Genomic DNA, 22,464 nt, shown 5'->3' with positions numbered 1-22,464 from the left:
TAGCTGGTTAATCTTGAATCACTTAACTGTTCTGAACTACAGATTCCCGATCCATAAATTAGGATAATAAAATACCAAACATCCCCTTATGAGGAATAAATGCATCTAAAACAGTTGGCACAGTGTCTGCTCAACGAATGTGAGCCACTTACAATTATCTCCTTTTGCACATCTCCTTTTGCGAGGAGGCAAGGGGGCAAATTAAGAGGCTAATTCCCTGTCAATTTCCCTCAATTTTGAAGGATAGCAGATTCCATGAAAATTTCAATGAAAAAACAGCATTGCTGTCATGATTCCTTAGTTATAAATATTCGCCAACTCATTATCATGTACATTCAAATAGTTATGTACTAATCTTTGCTCACTGCAAAAAACTGAGAGCATGTTTATTCACCTGAAAATAAAAAAGCAGCTATGGAAATTATTTGGCTTAGGTATTTAACTATCAAATCTGGAATGATTGGTATTTTGGGAGACTTGGGGTGGCTCTTCTGGCCCTGATTCCAAGGTGGCACATGAAGAAGGATCTTTGATAACTTACTAGTTCTTTGAAATTAGGAAATGCATTTAATAGATGTCCTTGTGGTACTGAGACCATCATAGCATAAATAAAATTTAACATCCTCCTTTATGTATGTCTAAGACTAAAATATGTATGATTAAATACATTGTAAAGTGCTTAGGTAACATCTCATTATCATATTATCACCTTTTAGATTCATAAGGTAATAATATCAGTTCATATCTGTTGCTCACTGTGTCAGTTACCTTTTTAGTGCTGTGTAACAACCACCTGAAAACAAAGAAGCTTAAGACAACATGCCTTTTATTAGGGCTGAACTCAGCTGGGCAGTGTCTTGGGTCTCACCTGGCTTCGCTCAAGCAACTGTAGTTACCTGATCACTCAACTTGGAGGTAAGGAGTTAAGATGCTCTAAGAGGACTTTGCCTCCTCTGTAGGTGATGTTGCTGGCTGTTGGCTGGGTCATGTGTCTTTACCAGGCTAATCCAGGCTAATCATAGCCTCAAGATTCCAAAAGAGTGAGAGCAGAAGCTTCCAGCCATCTCAAAGAGTTGGCTTATAAGCTACACTACTTCACTTTGGCCACATTCTCTTGGTCAAAGCAAGTCACAAGGCTATGCCAAGAATGAAGAAAGTAGAGAAATAGACTTCACTTCTTAGTCAGAGTTGTGGCCAAGACACCCTACAAAGGGGCATGTACATAGGGATGTAAGGAATTTGTGGCTGTTTGTTTTTGTTTTTTACAATCTACATTGCTAGGCACTTTGCTCCATATTTTGCATGCATTTTTTAATTTCACAACATTCTTTGAAATGTGTATATTATGAAACCCATCTTACAAGTGAGAAAACTGAAAACAGATATGTAATTTAACATTTATAATGAAGGAATTAGTGAGTAAAGTCATGCTAATAATGGAATGTTATGTTTAAAAGAATGACAGACTATTATAAAATAATTCCATTATATTTTTAAATAACATGTACACACATGCAAGCATCCTTGTGAGATGGACAATACTAACAAATATTAATAAAATTCTCTGAGTTAGAAGATAATGAGTAACTGTGATTCCTATTTCTTGTATTTTCTACATTTTTCATAGTAAGTATATATTTACTTTTAGAAATTAAAAGTAATATTTTAAAAAGTAAATCTCTGGGGCACCTGGGTGGCTCAATTGGTTGGGCATCTGATTCTTGATTTTAACTTTGGTCATGATCGCAGGGTTGTAAGATCGAGCCCCACTTTGGGCTCCGTGCTCAGTGGGGAGTGTGCTTGAGATTCTCTCTCTTTCCTTCTGCCCCTCTCACACCTCTTTCTCTCTCTCAAATAAATAAATCTTTAAAAAACTAAAAAATGAAAAAGGTAAATCTAGCAAAACTCACACAAGAAGATATAGATTATCTGAATAGCCCTATATCTATCAAAGGAGTGGAGCCAGTAATAAATAACTTCTCAGAACAGAAGCAACAGGCCCACATGAGTTTACTGGTGAATTCTACCAAACATTTAAGGAAGAAATCATAACAAATCTCTACAATCTCTTCAAGAAAGTAGAAGCAGAGAGAATACTTCTTAACTCACTCTCTGAGCCCAGCATTTCTCTAATATCCAAACCAGCCAAAGAAATTTCAAGAATTGTAAACTACAAACTGATATTTCTCATGCATTAGATGTAAAAATTCTCAACAAATATTAGCAAATCAAATCCAGCAATGTATAAAAAGAGTTATAAACTATGATCAAGTGGGGTTTGTCCCAGGCAAACAAGGCTGGTTTAACATTTAAAAATTAACATTTAAAATTTTAATCAATGTAATCCATCACATCATCAGGCTAAAGAGGAATGATCATATGATCATATCAATAGATGCAGTAAAAGCATTTATCAAAATCCAATACCCATTTATGGTAATGACCCTTAAAAAGCTAGATTAGAGGGGAACTTCTGAATCTGATAAAGAACATCTACAAAAAAATTACAGCTACTACTATACTGGTAAGAAATATTATAAATAGTATATTATAAATATTATAATGGTGAGAAAATCGAAGCTTTACTAAGATCAGGAAAAAGCCACGATTGTTCCCTCTCACCACTCTTACTCAGCTTCATACTGGAAGTCCTAACTAATGCAACAAGACAAGAAAAGGAAGTTATAGACATACAGATTGGGATGGAAGAAATAGAACTGTTCTAGTTCATAGATGACGTAATTGGATATGTAGATAAATCCAAAATACTGACAACACCAAATGCTGACAAGGATCTGGAGCAATGAGAATGATCATTCACCGCTGGTGGGAATGCAAAACAGTACAGTTACTTTGAAACACAGTTTGGAAGTCTCTCACAAAATGAAACATATTCTTTACATAGGATCCAGTAATCATGCTCATAGGACTTAAGAACTTATGTCCACACAAAAACCTACTCATGGATATTTACAGCAGTTTTATTCATAATTGCCAAAACTTGGGAAAAAACATGATGTCCTTCAGTAGATGAATGGGTAAATTCAGGCAATGAACTATTACTCATTGCTAGCTATCAAACCATGAAAAGCCATGGAGAAAACTTAAATGTATATTGCAAAGTGCAAGAAGCACTTTTTGGAAAAGCTACATATCATATGATTTCACCTATATGAAATTCTAGAAAAGGCAAAACTAAGGAGGCAGGAAAAGGTCAATAGTTGTCAGGGATTGGGAGAAGGAAGTGATGAATAGGCACATCACAAAGGATATTTAGGATAGTGAGACTATTCTGTATGATGCTATAGGGTGGGTATATTCTATTATAAATTTGTCTGAACCCACAGAATGTACAACACCCAAGAGTGAACCCCCATGAAACCCATAGACTTTGGATGATTATGTTATGTCAATGTAGGTTCATCAGTTGTAACAAATGTACACTCTGGTGGGGGATGTTGACAACGGAGGAGGTTATGCATAGGTGGGATGGGGGAAATAGGGATACTTTGTATTTTCTGCTCATTTGTGAAGTGAACCTAAAACTACTCTAAAAAATGAAGTCTATTAAAAAATGTTTAGTGAGATTTTCAAAGTTGTGACTCTCATCATTGGATGAAAAGTTAGTATTTACATTATTCCCTTCAAGTTGTATTTTCATTTATATGCTCATCATCGTGTATATCTGATAATTTTTGTATCTCACTATTTTTCCCATTTTTCACCATTCTGATGTGGAACATCTCAGATCTTACCCTGATAATTTCACTAATGGTAAAGCAACCGGCAAACTGGTAAGGGCCCCTTGTAGAAAATTTTATATTTGGTTACTTATTGTTTCTTAAACTAATATAGTTATTGCATTCAGATAAAGAGTCCTCAACTCCCTGGAAAAAAAACCAAAACTGATTAACAAAACTTATAACTACATTTTAAAAAGTAAATCTCTAATTTTGACTCTAGTTTTATTTTGTTCTACTTTCACAAAACCCTAAACTGACTAAGTTCTACTTGATGTCTGATCTAGATCCGTTAATTAATTAGATGTCTAGGCAAAACATCGCAATGTTTTAGCTTTATACAGTTTACTAAATGGTTCCTAAATAGTCTCCAATAGCTCAAAGCAGTCATAGCACTAATTGCCTAATTCTCTCACGGAGAACTTCATGCTGGACCTCAAAGTCCACAAAAGGCATATTCAATATCATACCTTAAAATCACATGATCAGGCAAACTACTGAATGCTTTTTCCTGGTAGGCTGACAAACCAAAAATTACAAAGTTATAAAATTAAGACTCGTGGCCAGAATTTGCAACTGGAATTCACTGATGTGGATTGTCATTCTCTCTATAAAACACACCTGTTTGAGTGTTGCAGCTGTTTTTAGGTATTCCATGGACAACTCCAAGATCAAGAGTTGCAGGCTGTACTGACTGAGCCTGCCAGGTTCCCCAAGGGCAGAAAATTTCTAAAGAAATGTTTTATGAAACATATACAAAATACCGAAACAGAAACTGCTCGTTTTATATCTTTCAAAGCGGTTCAATCTTATAAGGGGAAGAAATCATAAACATTCAGGTTATTCACCAGTATATGTGCTGAATCAAATTTCTTTGCTAAATATTACATGAAGTATAATTTGTATTGTGAATTTCACTGAATTGTGAACTTTGGGGCACCTGAGTGGCTCAGGTGATTAAGTGGCTGCCTTCAGCTCAGGTCATGATCCCAGGGTCTTGGGATCCAGTGCAGCATCAGGCTCTCTGCTCAGTGGGGAGCCTGCTTCTCCCTCTCCCTCTGCTGTTCTGCCTGCTTGTGCTCTCTCTCTCTGTCAAATAAATAAATAAAATCTTTAATAATTAATTAATTAATTGTGAATTTTAACTGCTAGTACTTATCACGATTCCACTTTTGGTTTTTAGACAAGAACTGTACAGTAAGAAAAAATTTTTAAAAGATTTTATTTATTTATTTGACAGAGATCACAAGTAGGCAGAGAGGCAGGCAGAGAGAAAGGAAGGGAAGCAGGCTCCACGCTGAGCAGAGAGCCCGACGCGGGGCTCAATCCCAGGACTCCGGGACCATGACCTGAGCCGAAGGCAGAGGCCTTAACCCATTGAGCCACACAGGTGCCCCGAAAATTTTTACTGTTTACATGTTTACTGCATGTTTACTGTGACTTACATGTATTTTTAAATGTTACAAGTATCTCAAAATTTATTTTTTCTCCTATATAATCATAATGCCAGTATAAGGACACTCAATTTAAAGTGAGGTCAGTACTACCACTACCATTACAATCTGAAATCATCGGGCAAAAAATATTCCTTTGCTTTAATATAAAGCCTTCACTTACTTGTTTTTGCAACTAAGCATTTGATATGAGATCTCTTCCACACGGAAAGTATTAGGATCACAAAGGCAAGAGCTGAGAGTTTTGATGGTCTTCAGAACTTACCTACTGTCATGAAAAAACAAACAAACAAAAACCAAGAATCTGCCAAGTCATGATTCAGACCAAAGTCCCAAATTACTGCCAAGGTGCAGGTACTAACTCTCCCTAGTTAGGACTGCCTGGATGCCTCCCTTTCATGTTTCATCTTCTGTGAGCAACGTATCAGCAAGCCATGCTGGCCCTGCCCTTCGTTTTCAAATCCCTTTACTTCCTTCCATATCTGCTGTCATTATTTTAATCTAATGAATGGGCAGGTCCCAAAACATATGGCGTATACAAGTGGCATTGTTTTTATATACATTAGGATGAGTGCTTAGGTATTTTGCTAAGAAGTTTCCATTTTGAAGGAAAAAGTAGTGTCTTTTCACTGGGTCTTTTAAATGTTTGTAAAGTATGTTATGGTGTAAAGAAGATCAGATGTTTTCCATAAGGGTATATAAAAGTAATGAAATCTAAATTAATAGGAACATAGTCGTTCCCCCTTTTGTTGCTGATTGTAGCCAAGGCTCATGGTCTCCTTAAAAAATGGATACGCTAGGACACACATTTCCTTCACAGGATTATTGTGAAAATCAAATAAAAGTAATGTGACACTGGAAACCAATTCACTAATGTAAACAATCATTTACTGAGCATTCACTGCATGATATGCTTACCACTCTCCTAGGTACTGAGCATGCAGTGGTGAAGAAGGATGACTTCCCTGACTTCTTGGACAGGGACCATAGGGTAGAGGAGACCGAAAATAAATGAATACCAACAAAGACGCGCGTACACGCACTCACACACACACCTTCACAGAGGAATACATGGGACAGTAGGTTCTTGAGTTCTACTGATAGAGGCAAAGGGAGCAGCAATATGCAGTTCTGGAAAATGGGGTTCCAGGCAGATGAACTCCGTCATGGGGCTGAGAACGAAAAGCAGCCAGGATGGCTGGAGCAGGGAGGACAGAGCAGAGGAAGGAATCCGATGAGGCGGAAGAGGTGGGCAGGAGCCGAGTCACCTGTTGGAGGCTACCGCAAGAGTTTGAACTTTATTTTGATTGGAATGGGAAACTGCAGTGGTTGGGAGTCTTATGCAACTAAAAAAAAAAAAAAAAAAAAAAAGACTCCAGTCAACTGAAGAAAAGGAATTGACTGAAAAGAAGTTGGAAAACTTCCAGGGGGTACCTGGGTGTCTCAGTGGGTTAAAGCCTCTGCCTTCGGCTCAGGTCATGATCCCAGGGTCCTAGGATGGAGCCCCTCATCAGGCTCTCTGCTCAGCGGGGAGCCTGCTTCCCTACCTCTCTCTCTGCCTGCCTCTCTGCCTACTTGTGATCTCTGTCTGTCAAATAAATAAATAAACTCTTTAAAATAGAAAAAGAAAAAAAAAAAAAGAAAGAAAACTCCCAGGACCACCAAGAAGCCAGATGAGTCAGGTTTGGAAAATGGGCAGCTGCTCCGTGAGGCAGGCAGGCGGGCAGAGTAGGCAGGACCCTCTCCCAGCACTGGTGTGGGGGACCACGGCTGCAGCTGCCAGAGTGGACCCAGCAGGCCTGCCTCCACACCACCTGCAGCCCCAGACCGGTGTCCACTGGTGTCCTCTAGCCCCTTTGGTAGCCTGGCATGGAGGGAAATAGAGAAAGAGGCTGCAAGCATAGGACTGCCAAAAATGTAGTGTCTGCACGAATGTACCCCTGGGGCATTTTAAGCGTTGACCCCAACTTCACTAGGCCCGCATTACTCACTAACCCCCTGAGTTAATTATCCACTTCATATTCTTCCTTCTGAACAAGAAAGAAAACAGCTCTGGGTGTTCTTGTTCATACCCATGTCACAAATATCACACAGTTGGTTATAACATTGTCTTACTCCAAGACTAAATGTTAGGACATACTACAAAATATGAGATGTCCCGGATTGAGGCATAACACTCAAAATAGAAGCATTTGCTTACCTATTGCAATGGTAATGTTCTCTGTTAAAGGAAGTCATGGTGGAAGGAGCAAATTTTTCCCCTCACTGAGAATCCTTCTCATGGGGGGTGTGACTCACATTCTTGGCAACTGATTCAAGCTCCTGAGAATATATATTTTAGTCAGTTTCTTTCAAAATCCTAAATTCTGAACAAGGAAAAGAGAGAAAAGGCAAATGAGTAGGCTTGTCTTGTATGCAGAAGGCATTTCAAAATGGCTGGCCAAAAGAGAAGACAGGAATGAGTGTGTACATACGGCTTTGCCAAGGGAAAGTCACTGCCTTTCAGGAACAAGGATCAGCCGTAATCCCGGGCTTCCGAAAGGAGGCAAGCAGGGAGTCCGTGACAGGCCAGGTGAAGAAAACTTTCCCTGGCATCCATCCAGGATGATACCATTGTGGGTCAGGAAATAGCAGGATGTTTCTGGCTGTGCTGTAACAGTAGAGTAGTACCAGGAAAACAATTGAGACATCTGGATCATTTCAACAATGGTGATGGGCGTGTTACGTGGAGGTGGTATTTTTTTTAAACCTCCAGATTGGAAGTTTCCAATCCTGGCTACACATTAGAGTCACTTGGGAAACTTAAACACACACACACACACACACACACACACACGTGCACACACACGTACACACACTGAAATAAAAATCTCCAGGGAAAGTCCTGGGTCTCAGCACCTCTAAGAGCTCCCAAGGGATTGCTATGTGCAGCCAGGACTGAGAATCACTACTCAAGCTTCATGCTTCTGACTTGGGAAGCAGGAGAGTTGGAATTCAAGAGGCTGGAGAATTTCTTTGCAAGGCGACCAGTGTCTCAGGTGCCTCTTCTTCATTATTTCTACAGTTCTAAGTTCAGAGAACTTCTAAGACATAGTCCCAGGTCTAATTTTTGCTTCATCTACTTTGGTAGACAAGATAACTTGCCTCTGTTTTTGTTGTTGTTGTTGTTGTTCTTTACAGACTTACATTTTAATTGTCTATGCTTAAAAAGAAAAAATGGCTAAGTCTTGAGCATTTATAATGGTATATTTGTCTTTATATCCATCATCTTTAGAAGTTTAATAGCCATCTGGTTTGTAAGTCAGCCTAATTTTATTCTCTGCTAAGGTATAAAAGTATGAAACTGTAAATTTATAATATCTACTGAGGATATGGGTTGGGTGAGATTGGGTAGCAACCGGAACCCTACAGTGGACTACTTGTCATTCTTCAGGACAAAGGGAACTTCCTGTTTTGTACTCAGACACATGCCCTGGGGCTTACAGGGAGGCTGGGCCAGTCTGGGATGACTCTAGGGCCTGTACTGTCCCCATCTGCTTCTGACAACACAAGCTGCCACTCTGGACAGAGCCCATGCCCACTCTGGGTAAGCGGAGAGCTCTTGGGACCTGGACAGACACATGGTCAGTGAGTCCTGTGGACTTTTCAAAAGTTATAAACTCTCAAAACCTTGGTTTCCCAGCTAGAAGGAAAACAAAAGCCTCTCGGAGGGCAACACGGCTCCCCACCCCCGCCAGTGTTAGCAGTAAATATACCTAAGGCTTCTAGAAAGTTCACTTCCAGGGAGTATGTCTTAGTAGGTTTGTGTGGGGCTCAAGGAGCTCCCTGGTTAACCTGAAGCAGTTGGCCTTTGGGTCAGTCATTGAGAAACAGTGGTCATGGGCCAGGCAGGAGCTTTCCACAGGAAGAGTCTAATTAAGAGAGCTGAATTCCTGATTACAAAAAAGGTTATTTTTATGGGGTATGCTAGCCGTAGAGAAGCTTTCTCTCCCTCTTTTTATCTTCAACCCTTGTTTATCACCATCACCTTCCATGGAAGCCTGGAAACCATACATCCCAGAAACCCTAGCCTTCTGCATTCTAGGGTTTATAATCTCCCACAACAGGCACTTATGCACTACTTGAAAGGCAAAGGGACCCAGAAGCAGTGGGCTGATGTGTGGATCCTGACAGCCAAGGTTCTGCATGGCCACCAGGCTCCTTAGGGAGGCCCCCTCCTGCTGCGGCTAGGTCTCCAACCTCACCTTAGGTGGAGCTCCCTAATCAGGAAACAAACAGCAACAGATTCCCAAGTCTCTGCCCCACCATTGGCAGGATGAATCTGAAAACGAATGTCTGTTTCCCTTGACTTTTGCTCTCTTAGAATTTCCATCAGCTTTTTTAGTATGTGATTCCATAAATTAAATCCCTTTCTGCTTAAAATACCTGTGATGGGGGCGCCTGGGTAGCTCAGTTGATTAAACATCAGACTCTTGATTTTGGCTTGGGTCACAATCTCAGGTTGTGAGATGGAGCCCCGCATTGGACTCCATGCTCGGTAGAGAGTCTGCTTGAGATTCTCTCCCTCTGCCTCTCCTCTGCTCCCACCAACCCCCTCCTCCCCCCTGCTGCTGGTATGTGCTCACTCTCTCCAAAAGAAATAAATAAATCTTTCCAAAAAATAATCTGAAATAGTTTCTGTTTTTTCAATAAAACACTGACTGATGAAGTATTTGGTGCCAGACGTGGCTCCAGGAAATGACCCTCAAGGGTGGGGATCTGGTAGTCATTGTCCAAGCTAAGTGGGTTGGAAGGTGGTAATGGCCTCATTTCAGTGGTCACGGGTACTCTGTACCTGCAGGGGGTAATTCAGCCAATATCCGTGGGTGTCAGGCATGAAGGTAATGTTTTGAGTGCCAGTGGCCCCTGAGAGAGGCACAGTGGTGGGAATGGTGCTTTACAAGGGCTGCAGAGTGGCTGCGTGGAATGCTTATAAAAAAGAAAACTTCAGGGATGTCTGGGTGGCTCAGTCAGTTAAGTGCCTGCCTTCAGCTCAGGTCATTATGCAGGGTCCTGGAATCGAGTCCCACATTAGGCTCCTTGCTCAGCAAGGAACCTGCTTCTCCCTCTCCCTCTGCTGTTCCCCCTGCTTGTGCTCACTCTCTCACTATCTCTCTGTGTCAAATAAATATAGAAAATCTTTTTTAAAAAAGAAAAAAACTTCAGGGGTTCTGAGGTGGTTCAGTCAGTCAGGTGACTCTTGATTTCGGCTCAGGTCATGGTCTCGGTTGTGGGATAGAACACCACATCAGGTTCTGTGCTCGGGGGGGAGTCTGCTTGAGATTTCCTTTCTCTCTCTCCCCACTTTCTCTCTCTTTTTCTGAAATAAACAAATGAAACTTCAAATCTCATGCTCAGGACTTGTCATTTTCAACTGAAGTCACAGTCAGGAAACCAGAGATTTTCAATAACCACATCTAACAGAAACTTGTTTTTTATGGCTGCAGGACCAGTAAACTACCCCCAAAAGGCCCAAAGGTCAAACCTGTGGATTTCAGAATTACAACACACATTGAATCCGTAGCCATGGTCTATAAATTTGGGGGACTTGATGGCCAAAGGGAAGTACCCTGTGCATTGTACTGAGGGCCTTTGGGTGCATTTGGATGGATGTGAATGCTCTGAACCTATCAGCCCCACTGATTACTTCTTGCCAGGAGAAGCAGCCTTTCTTATATGTCTGAGGAGACTCACTCCGCCTTGCTTGATGCCCTGAATAATCTCTTCTTGAGCTAATAAATTTTAAGGGAGTGTAGATTCTCCTCGAGATCTAACCCATCTCATTTTTTCCAGACTGTAATCAAAGTCAGCAGCCCCAGGGATCAGGTTCAAATCTGACCCAGGTTCAAATCTCTAGAAAAGAGACCTAGTCACTGAGGGGACTGCAAGATGGTGGTGGGAACCTGGTACCATTTACAACCTCCCAAGTCTTTCCAGAGAACATCTCCAACACTCCCGTGAGGAGGTCTGCTTGTCCAAGCATCACCAATAATCCTGACTGACTGTAGGCCAATGTATAGGAAGGTTCCAGGCCAACGTGCATCCTGCCCCAGCCCCCCAAGTGTCACACCATAGTATAAGGGAATCCAGTCCCTCTTGTGTGCCAGTCATCCCCTCATACTTGGAACACGCCCTTCATTTTTACTTCTTATCCCCCATCCCCTGCTCACCGTTGAATTAAAAATGAGTCCACGGCCATTGAGCTAAGAGTTAGCTGGGAGAGAGGGAACAACTGCTTGCTCTGGTGTCAATCTCACTCTCCTTAGGCGACCCAGACTTCCTTTAGTATTTCCTCAAACCTAAGACTTACCAGGTGTGAGCCACATTGTTATTCTATGGGCCACTAACAGGGAAAACATTGCCAACTGTAATTGTAAGATGTCAGCAATTGTAAGATACATCCTGATCCAGAGTGTTAAAATGAAAGAAAAGAAATATGCCTTAGAATGGGTGAAAAATAGTAAATCAAGCTCCTTGGACCTGGCTCCTCTCCTCAGAATTCCTTGTTTTGTTTTAAAGTTGTATCTATTTAAATAATCTCTATGCCCAATGTGAAGCTCAAAATCACAACCCTGAGATCAAGAGTTGCACGCTCCACTGACTGAGCCAGCCAGGCACCCCCAGATTTCGTTCTTTCGAAGGAAGTTCCCTCTCTCTCATACATATCATCCAGCACATTTTTCTGGGTCAGAAGACATGCCCAGACATAGCAGATTTCAGCTTCTACCAACTGGGAGCCCTGATTTCAAAGGATTTTTTAAAGATACAGGAAAACGTTTATGGTCATGATAAGCTGGGAAAGTCTATAATGTAGTATGCAAAATATATAATAAGTTTAAGACACAATAGTGTAAGAAAACGCATAAAGGAAACTGGAGACAAGTATTCTAAGAAAATACTTAAAGCATATTGACAAAGGGCTAATAACTATGTGAAGAACTCATAAAAAAAGACAAAAATTCTGATAGAAAAAGAAAACACAAATTAAATTTATCAATGAACATTTATTGTGTTTCAGGCTCTGTACAGGCTGAGTGTTCAATAAACCAGAAAAAAAAATCTGTTCCAGTCACTTTTATGGTCTTTTGAAGGAAGAAATGGTAACAAACAAGTAAATATATGGGCAGACCTCCGAGATATTACAGGTTCAGTTCCAGACCACTATAATAAAGCACATATCAATTGAGTCAAAAATTTTTTTGGCTTCCCAGTGCATATAAAAGTTATGTTTATATTATACTGTAGTCTGTTAAGTGTTCAATAGCATTATGTCTAAAAAATTACACATGTATCTTAATTTTAAAATACTGTGTTGATAAGAAATGCTAAGCATCACCTGAGAGTTTTCAGTAAGTCCCGTTTTTTTTTGCAGTGGAGGGTTCTGCCTCCATGTTGATGGCTGCTGACTGACTGGGGTGGGGGCTGCTGAAGGCTGGGGTGGCTGCGGCAGTTTCTTGAGGTAAGAGAACCATGAGATTTGCCACACTGATAGAATCTTCCTTTCGTGAACTATTTCTCTGTACCGTGCAATGCTGTTTGATAGTAGTTAATCTTTAGTAAAACTTCTTTCAAAATTGGAGTCTGTCCTTTCAAACCTTGCTGCTGCTTTCTCACTAAGTTGATGTAAGATTCTAAATCCTTTGTGGTCATTTCAATAGTCTTCATGGCATCTCCATCGGGAGCAGTTTCCATCTCAAGAACCCACTTTCCTGGCTCATCCATGAGGAGCAGCTCCTCGTCCGTCCAAGTCTGATCACAAGACAGCAGCCGTGCGGCCCCATCTTCTCACGCCACTTCTAACTCCAGTTCTCTTGCTGTTTCCACCACCTCTGCAGTGACTGCCTCTGCGGACGCCCTGAACCCCTCCAAGTCCTCCAGGACGGTGGGAACCAACCTCTCCCAAACTCCTGTTAACATGAATCATTAGCCACTCAAGAAAAGAATAAATTTTTAGATAAACAAGCAAAACAAGGCTCACTGAGTAAACTGAGACTCTACTTGAGATTTAGCTCAATTGTTTGTCATTTGTGTTAATAGTCACCTCACGCTTGAGAGATACCTGTGTATTGGAGGGAAGAACAGTATCAGAGCACATGGCAGAAGCACAAAGTTAGAAAAGAGAACCTACTGGGGTGCCTGGGCGGCTCAGTCTGTTAAGCATCTGTCTTCAGCTCAGGTCATGATCCCAGGGTCCTAGGATGGAGTCTCACATCAGGGTCCTTGCTCAGCAAGGAGCCGGCTTCTCCCTCTGCCCCTCCCCCTCCTCGTGCTTTTTCTCTCTCTCTCTCTCTCTCTCTCTCTCACATAAGTAAATAAAAATCTTTTAACAAATTAAAAGAAAGAAAAGAGAACCTATTGCCTATGTTTGCAGGTACCAGCTGATGCCTCCATCTGAAGGACACTTCATTCCGCCTTCCTCCTGCACCCACAGAATCTTTTTTTTTTTCACCCACAGAATCTTAAGTCACAGAGGCTCTGGTTAGCCTCTCCAAGCCCCAAGTCCTCACTCTTCTAATCTTAGAAATTCTATTTTAATTATTTGTTACTACTTCTGTCTTTCCAACTCGGTAACACAGAGTTGACTCACACTTATCCAGTGTTATTTCTCTTCTTTCTTCCTCCAAGACAGTAGGGTCTGTATTTTCCCCTTGTGTCCCAGGGCCCAGCTTGCGTCTGAGTTCTAACATTCAACAAACGCTGGTTGAAGCTATGTATGTATGAATGAGTGAGTGAGGACAAATTGGCCCTATCTAATACGTTTAAGAACATATGGGAAAATAAATATAAAGCAAAGGTGGTTATTGTAGATGCATTTTGTACTAGGAGCAAAGTAGAAAATCCCCTGAATTTGGTCTACATTCCAAATTTCACGTACACATGACCTGTCATTGCTAAGTCCAGGATGTCATCAGAACCTTAAAAATAGAATGGGATTCCAATGGGAATCTTCAGGGGGTTCCACTCTAGGTTTGAATTTTCTATAAAAGATATGCTACTGTTTAAAAGGGTAGTTCAAGGGGCGCCTGGGTGGCTCAGTGGGTTAAAGCCTCTGCCTTCGTTCGGCTCAGGTCATGATCCCAGGACCCTGGGATTGAGCCCTGCCTGGCGTGGGGGGGGGGGGGTCTCTGCTCAGCGGGGAGCCTGCTTCCCTTCCTCTCTCTGCCTGCCTCTCTGCCTACTTGTGATGTGTCTGTCAAACAAATAAATAAAATCTTAAAAAAAAAAAGTAATTCAAAGGGACAAGCAGTAATTACAGATATTCAGTAACATTTGACTCTGTCTTGACTTCAGTCCAGATTCACTCCGGTGGCCTGCCATGGAGTTAAGGCAAGGCTGGAATTCCCTCGATGAAAATATGGGGAGGGCTCAGCCCTGAGGAGCAGCTGCCAGGTGCAGGCGCTCTGCTTCCCAACAGGAAGTTCAGCCAATAATCTTCATTCCCAGGGTGGGTGGTGGTCCCAGCAGGTCAGGGCTGAGTTTAGTGACATGGCAGTGACAGGAAATGCCAAATGTGGCATTTTTCAGATCTTTAGCCTGTGAATAAATATGATGCTGATTTACCATATTCTGTCCTCCAAATCCAGGTAATGCAAACATGAGATTCCCGGTCATTTTAATTTTGCTCCCATTCTTCCTTCTTTCAACATTATTTGCATTGACTTAAATAAACTTGAACAAATATATCTGCTTATGATCCCTATATCAAGATCATGATATTCACTACGTGGGAATGAAAAGAAATTCAGCAATGAGTGAAGTGGAAAAAAGAAAACGGTGACGACAGTTAAATAGCACCATGATTTCTGCTTTCGCTGTGAACCTCAGGTCCCACTTTCACCCCTTCTCCCCCAGACACAAGGACACACATGGAAGCCTGGGGTGTGGCATCTGGAGGCCCATTCAGGAGGCATCACTTCATCACTACCGCTCGTGTAAATCTGGCCAATTACCCGCCCTCTGCGAAACTAATCTTTCCCACCTATATACTGGGATAATAAAACTCTCAAGATTATTGGGAAGATGAAAAGGAGCAACATGGTTCAACAGGAACTGTCACAGAACATGTCTTCACTCAGGGGCTCTAAGCTCCAGCACTCAACCCTGCCACATCCTGAAAGAGAAGACCCAAGCTGCACTTCCTGTTGGGAACCCCTGCACAGTTCCATCTTGGCTGCCAGATGTTCATTGTGTCATTTTCATCTCACCTCAGGTTCTGAATGTGATGCTTCAACTCTGTCCCAGCATTGTGAGATTGTCAAGAGGACTAAATTTAATGACTTGATATTGGTAAAGCATGTACAACAGTGTCTGCCACTTAGTGAGTGCTTGTAAGTGATACGTATTTGGCATGAAGCTAGTGGGGGTCCAGTTCTAGGAACATGGTTTTGACTTTTTATCAGCTTTAATAACATGTTGTTGAATAGAAAGATCACTGTCTTGTACGATGTCAGTCTGTCAAAATGGCAGGATTTGGGTGTTTCGGGATAATTAATTGCAGAGTCAAAGCTCTGCAGAGACAACATAAAACTGCTCATATGGCACAAACCCAGCTCTGCACCCCTCCTCTGATCTCCATCCTCCTGGTAATTGTCCCAAAATAGTACAGTAACTGTGATGGTTTTCCTGCAGGGGCGGTAAGGGATCTGGAGGAAGGCTCCCTTTCCTCCCATTGCATAAAGTTGATTGACCAGCGAGGAGCCTTGGCTGTTGGGGCAGAAGCTTCAGGAACTATGGAGGGGCTACCGGACGCAGTGTGCCGGCTTCCCAGGCTGTTGGATGTGAGCCCACCCGTGTGCTTGACCACCTGCTGGGGATGGCCCGGGCTGTTCTGGCCAGCCACTCACATCTCTGCAGCCCGCCCATCACAGACCATGTCCTGCTGCATACTTTGGATAAATCAGGAAGTTTACAAGTATTTTAGACTCTCACGTAATTTGTCACTCTGAGTACTCACAGACAAGCCCATTATGGCTGTTACCATACCCAAGTGTAATCTGAGGTCTGGTTGGTCTCGCATACTTGGGCCTTATTACTTTTGTCAGCTTTCTCCTACAAGGACCCTTTCTTCAGGAAACGGGTTAAAAATGTATCCTCCTCATTCTGTACCTTTATAGGTCTGTAAGCGACTAGATCTGGGGTCTTTTACTGGTTTGCTTTTTGTAATATGCAACCAGAAGGAGTCATGCCTAAACACCACATTTCTTTATGTTCTAAATCAAATTTGACCCATCACATTTTATAATTTCTAAATCATATTAAAGCATCACATTTCTTTATTTTCTAGTTAAAAATATATCTTGAGAAATGGCCAGGATTGTAGTCAGAGAGTTTAGAGACTCGCTTGTGTTGTTAGTAAACATATTGCTATACTTACCAAATTAGCAACAAAAGGAAGATTTCTTTTTTTTTTTTTAAGATTTTGTGTATTTGACAGAGAGAGACAGCGAGAGAGGGAACACAAACAGGAGGAGTGGGAAGAAGCAGGCCTCCAGCTGAGCAGGGAGCCCAATGAGGGACTTGATACTAAGATCCTGGGATCAGGGCCCAAGCCAAAAGCATACACTTAATGGCTGAGCCACCCAGGCACCCCTATACTTCAATTTAAAAAAAAAGTGAGTGAATTCATTGCCAGCAGACCTACCCTGAAAGAATGCCTAAACACTCTATGTATTCTGATTGAAGACTTTAGTCCATTTATATAAAATTTTTTGATAGGTATGTATTTCTTGCCATTTTGTTAATTGTTTTCTGACTGTTTTTGTAGTTCCTCTCTGGTCTTCTTTTGCTTTCTTACTTTGTGGCTTAATGACTTTCTTTTTTTAAAAAGATTTTATTTATTTATTTGATAAAGAGAGCACAAGCAGGCAGAGCGGCAGGCAGAGGGAGAGAAAGAATCAGACTTCCCACTGAACAGACATGGGGCTCAATCCCAGGACTCTGGGATTATGATCTGAGCCAAAGTCAGCCATTTAACCAACTGAGACACCCAGGTGCCCCACAATGACTTTCTTTAGTGGTGTGTTTAGATTCCTTTCTCTTTATCTTTTGTGTGTTTACTATATGTTTTTACCTTGTGGTTATCATGAGGCTTATGTAAGAACTTATATTTATAATAATTTAAGTTGATAACAACTTAAATTTGATCACATTCTAAAGCTCAACATTTTTTGTTAAATAAATAATGATACGTTCACATAACAGAATTTTACATATTCTCACCCATTTTTGTTAAAAATCCATAATGCTAATGGAAAAGAAGAAGAATACATCCAAAATTGAAAATGAAATCCTCTTTGCCTTGTGGGATTATGTCTAGCCAATGTTTAGTTTCCTCTCTGGCTCTTTTACATTTTCTAATTTTTCCACAATGAAAATTTACCACTGTTCAATCAAATCTAATTTTTCAAATGTAGGGCATCTGGGTGGCTCAGTCAGTTGAGTGGCTACGTCTTGGTTTAAGCTCAGGTGGTAATCTCAGGGTCATAAGATCAAGCCCCATGTCATGTTCCACACTCAGTGTGGAGTCTGCTTCAGATTCTCTCTCCCTCTCCCTCTGCCCCTCCCCGCTGTGCTCGCTCTCTCAAATAAATAAATAAATCTTAAGAAAAAATTTTTAATGCACTCCTATTCAGAAGTAAATCAACTTTTCATCTAAGATTCTGAGATTCATTATGTTGAGCCCTGAATTCACACCCTCTGCTCCTTAGTTGTCCAGCCAAGTCAAAATCTCTCAAACTCAGTTTATCTTCTGAAATATGGGGATATCAACTGTTGTTCTTGACACAGAAGTGTGATGAGGCACAAATGAAAATGTCCACACACAAATATCTGACATACAGTAGGACATTCTGAAGGATTATTACTAGCAGCTCCTTTCTAGGACATTGGTGAACATTACCGAGCTTGTTCCCTTCTTGGCAAAGACATTGGCATATCCATGTTTCCTTCCTAAGGGGTGATTCATGATGGAAATGTTAGGCACTTTAGAAGATGGATTACACCAGAGCTGGAAGTCTGCTTGATAAGGGTTCCTTTTGAGTAATTCCCATGTAGAAAGCCGGGTTTGAGAAATAGGGTCTTTCTAGCAGCTCAGCTCCATCCATACCACCTCTGCCAGGTGCTTTCAAGATAAACACGTTTCCTTATGGGCTGCCAGAGCATCAGGGTGCCTAGTTGCTCAGTCGGTTAAGTGTCTGCCTTCCACTTGGGTTGTGATCTCAGAGTCCCTGCGTTGACCCACATGTTGGGTTCCCTGCTCAGTGGGGAATCTGCTTTTCCCTCTGCCTTTGTTTGTACTGTCACTCACTCACTCTCTCAAATAAATAAATAAAATCTCTAAATGGTCTCTCTGGAGGTTAAGAAGGTTGGACCATTTATTCGAGATTTTCCTGCCACAGTAGTTGAGGGTTTGGCCTTGGGTGTTAAGATCTGACACCGTTCTCCTTGGTACCAGAGGAAGCCCTTGGGCAGAAAAGGGAGATGCAGGTGGAAACTGTTCCCAGCTGCAGGTGAGTCCAGGTGGACTGAGGGGGATACATGGTGTGGCATCAAGAGTCACTGCAATAGCCTTGTCCCAGAGTAGGCAACTCTGGGGTATAAGAAGTTGGTGACTATCCAGATATGCTATATTACAAAAGTTGAGATGACGAATGGAAGGAACCTAGATACCTGAGTCACCAGATGGAGGAGAGCTTTTGCAAACCTGATGCTTGGAAGCTGTCACGAGTCAGAACCTTTGGGGCTTTCCAAGTGGTCAATTTGGACATACTGTGGAGACACAAGGAAGCTTCATTACAATACTTTGTGACCTTTTCCTAGGAAGCTCACCATAATATAACCAATTGGATCATGGGTCTATTATAAAAGGAAATAACTCAGGAATAGCCAAATGGAAGAGATGCATGGGGCAAGGTATGGGAAGAGGTCTCCAAGCTTCCATGCCATCTCAAAGGGGACCATTTTCCACAAATATTTTTTGCTAAAGCTAAAGCTCAAAATTTTTACTCTATCTCTCCCCATGTTTTGTGTTTTTAATGTCAGATTTTACCTCTTTTTATCTTGTATCTCGTAACTAGTTATTATAATCATACTTATTTTTACTACTTCATTTTTTGACCTTTATCCTCACTTTATATGTGATTAGTACACTACTTTACATATATTTACCTGTTCAGTGAGACTTATTCTCTCCTATGCTCTTGTTACTAACTATCATGTTTTCTTTTCAGCTTAAAGAATTCTCTTTAACATTTCTTGTAAGGCTGATTTAGCCCTTTACCTTTGGCTTGTCTGTAAAATTATTTATCTCTCCTTCAATTCTAAATGATAAGTTTGCCAGGTAGGCTAGGTTGGAAGTTTTTTTGGTTGGAAGTGTTTTCTTTCAGCACTTTGACTATATCATGCCAATCCTCTCTGCCTTCATGGTTTCTGCTAGAAAATCTGCTGATAGTCTTATCGGAGTTCCTTTGTATGTTAACAATTTGTTTTTTTCTTTTGCTGCTTTTTAGGATTCTTTTTCTTTAATTTTTGACATTTTGACATTTTAATTATAATGTGTCTTGGTGTGGGTTTTCTTGTTGGAATTCTTTAGGCTTCCTCATTCTGGATGTCTTTTTCCTCCACCAGGTTAGGGAAGTTTTCAGCCACTATTTCTTCAGATAAAATTTCTTCCCACTTTTCTACTTCTCCTTCTGGGAGCACTATAATAGAAATTTAGTCTGTTTGATGTTGTCCTATAAGTTCCTTGGGCCATCTGCTTTTTTTTTTTTTTTTTTTTTTTTTCCATTCTTTTTTCTATTTGCTGCTCTGATCAGGTGAGTTCCACTGCCTTGTCTTTGCATTCACTGATCCTTTCTTCTGCCTCATCTTGTCTGCTGTTGAACCCCTCTAGTGTACTTTTCATTTCAGTTATTGTGTTCTTCAGTTCTGTGACCTCTCTTTGGCACTTTCTTATATTTTGTCTCTTTGTTGAACTCCTCACTCTGTTCATCTATTCTTCTCCCCATTTTGGTGAGCATCTTTATGACCATGACTCTGAAGTCTTTATCAGATAAATTATCTCTGTTTCATTAAGGTTTTTTTTTTTTCCTTAAGTTTTCTCTGTTTTTTTTTTTTTTTAACTTGGCACATATTCCTCTATTTTTTTCATTTTGCTTGACTCTCTGTATTGATTTCTATGGTATTGAGATTTCTGTCCCAGTCGTGAAGGAGTGCCCTGTGCAGGAGATATACCTTGTGTTCAACCCTCCCCCAGGTCTTTGTTGTCTCTCAAACCTTTGTTTTTGTCCAAGTGGCCTATTATATTTTTAGTAGTTCCATGTAGTTACATATGTGCACAGACTTGTCAGTATCCCAAAGGGGAAGATCTTAGCACCTAGACTCAGGCTGATTGGAAGCAAGACCCTCAGTCATCAGCTTTTAAATGTGTACAAATATATACAGTCTTGAAGTTATAACAATCATAAGCCCCACTGGCCACCAGAGCCAGGAGATATAGAGGTGTCCTCTGGGTTGCAATTACAAAATTGGGGCTCTGGGTGAGTGTATAACCTCTTTTTTGGGAGATACCAGAAGAGAAAGGCAGAAGAAAAGTGCCAAGATGGTGTCTACAGCCTATATTCCTTGAGAGCAGCTCTGTAGGCCATTAGACACCTGCTAAGCCTGAAGCCTGCTCCTCAGGCTTTTCTGTTTTTGTTTTTATTTATTTACTTATTTTGTTAATAGTGACCATCTGAATAGATGTGAAGTGATAGCTTATTGTGGTTTTGGTTTGCATTTCCCTAATGATTAGCTATGTTGAGCATCTTTTTTTTTTTTTTTTAAAGATTTTATTTATTTATTTGACAGAGAGAGAGAGATATCACAAGTAGGCAGAGAGGCAGGCAGAGAGAGGGGGAAGCAGGCTCACTGCCGAGCAGAGAGCCCGATGCGGGGCTCGATCCCAGGACCCTGAGATCATGACCTGAGCTGAAGGCAGAGGCTTAACCCACTGAGCCACCCAGGCACCCCTGTTGAGCATCTTTTAATGTGCTTTTTGTCCAGGCATCTTGTTTTAAACTATCATAGAGTGTCAAATTGTAGCTGTTTTCAGCCAATCTGCATGTCATTTATAAAACCTCATAACAAAGACATCCCCAAAACAAACAATCTGAAGACCAAAGAGCTTTTTAAGGTGACTCAGAAGTTAAGCACCTGTCACTTTAGTTGGGTTCTGTTAGGTTGGAGATCTTCATTGTGTGCCCAAAGCACACAGCACTTCTAGCTCAATCAATGTTTAAGTAAGCAGATGAATACTCACTTGGGAGGTTATAAAGACCTCTTAAAAGAGAAGGGATGTTTTTATTACATACAGTAAACTGTAGGTCTACTTGGCCTATATGGTTTCACCTGTGCATTCTTTCATCCATTTAAGGAAGAAGTAAGATCAACTCTAGATGAATTTTCCAGCAAATGGAACACTTCCCAACTCATATTATGAAGCTGGCATTATTTTGAAACCAAAGCCAGACTATATATATATATATATATACACATTTTTTGTATATGTATTTATTTCTATGTATACATTTTATACACATATATCCATAAAATTCTATAAGCATCCTCCTTCTTCTTTTTACACTTCTTAGTTATCCATTACAAGTCAAGGGGAAAAAATGGTCTTTTAATGCATTTCACATCTTTTACCTTGATGGTTGGAGGTGCCAAGGATGGAAGCATAGCATTATTAATGTAGGCTGATCCTGGGTGTGACCCATACAAATTGCACCCCATGCTCAGAATCTTGGCCTTTTGAACTGGCTGGCTACCTTCTGAAAAAAGAAAAAATTCTGTAAGCCAAAATGAATTGAAAGATTGACATGCCTTAAAGGAGACCTATTAAGGATAAAAATATGCCTTTGGAGGTTCTTCTGATAAACAAAGTAAACAAAACCATGGGATAGATCCATTAGAAGATATTTGTGAGACACTCGGACTCTGAGAATTGATACTTTAATGAATTAGAAGGGCAGGGAAGGATTAGAGGGTTAGTTTCCAATTGAGCAGGGGTTTGTTTATACAACTCTCTGAAGTCAGAGCCAACATATCTACCAGTATTGACGGTGGGCAATGTTCCTTTGGATTTGAGGGATGGGCTGCACTGTCACTAAAAGTGGGTTTTTCTGTACAGAGTGGAGTAGTGATCTCATCCTTGAGTCCCACACAAGCCCAGTAGGTAGCCCTCCAGGCAA

At 40.9% G+C, this 22,464-nt stretch overlaps 1 long non-coding RNA gene across 1 annotated transcript; it reads right to left on the bottom strand.

The window, feature by feature from the left end:
- Positions 1–6,439: 6,439 nt before the first annotated feature.
- LOC116855440 lies at positions 6,440–21,958 on the bottom strand. Its single transcript, XR_004380355.1, has 3 exons — positions 21,920–21,958; positions 7,395–7,516; positions 6,440–6,540 (listed from the first exon to the last, which is right to left on the bottom strand). It is a non-coding gene; the product is annotated as an uncharacterized LOC116855440 (long non-coding RNA).
- Positions 21,959–22,464: the final 506 nt, after the last annotated feature.

This window comes from Lontra canadensis, unplaced genomic scaffold, assembly GCF_010015895.1.
Source record: "Lontra canadensis isolate GAN:19392208 unplaced genomic scaffold, GSC_riverotter_1.0 scaffold103, whole genome shotgun sequence".
Taxonomy (NCBI): Eukaryota; Metazoa; Chordata; class Mammalia; order Carnivora; family Mustelidae; genus Lontra; species Lontra canadensis.
The sequence above is the reverse complement of the archived record's forward strand: the minus strand, read 5'-3'. Positions and strand labels throughout refer to the sequence as shown.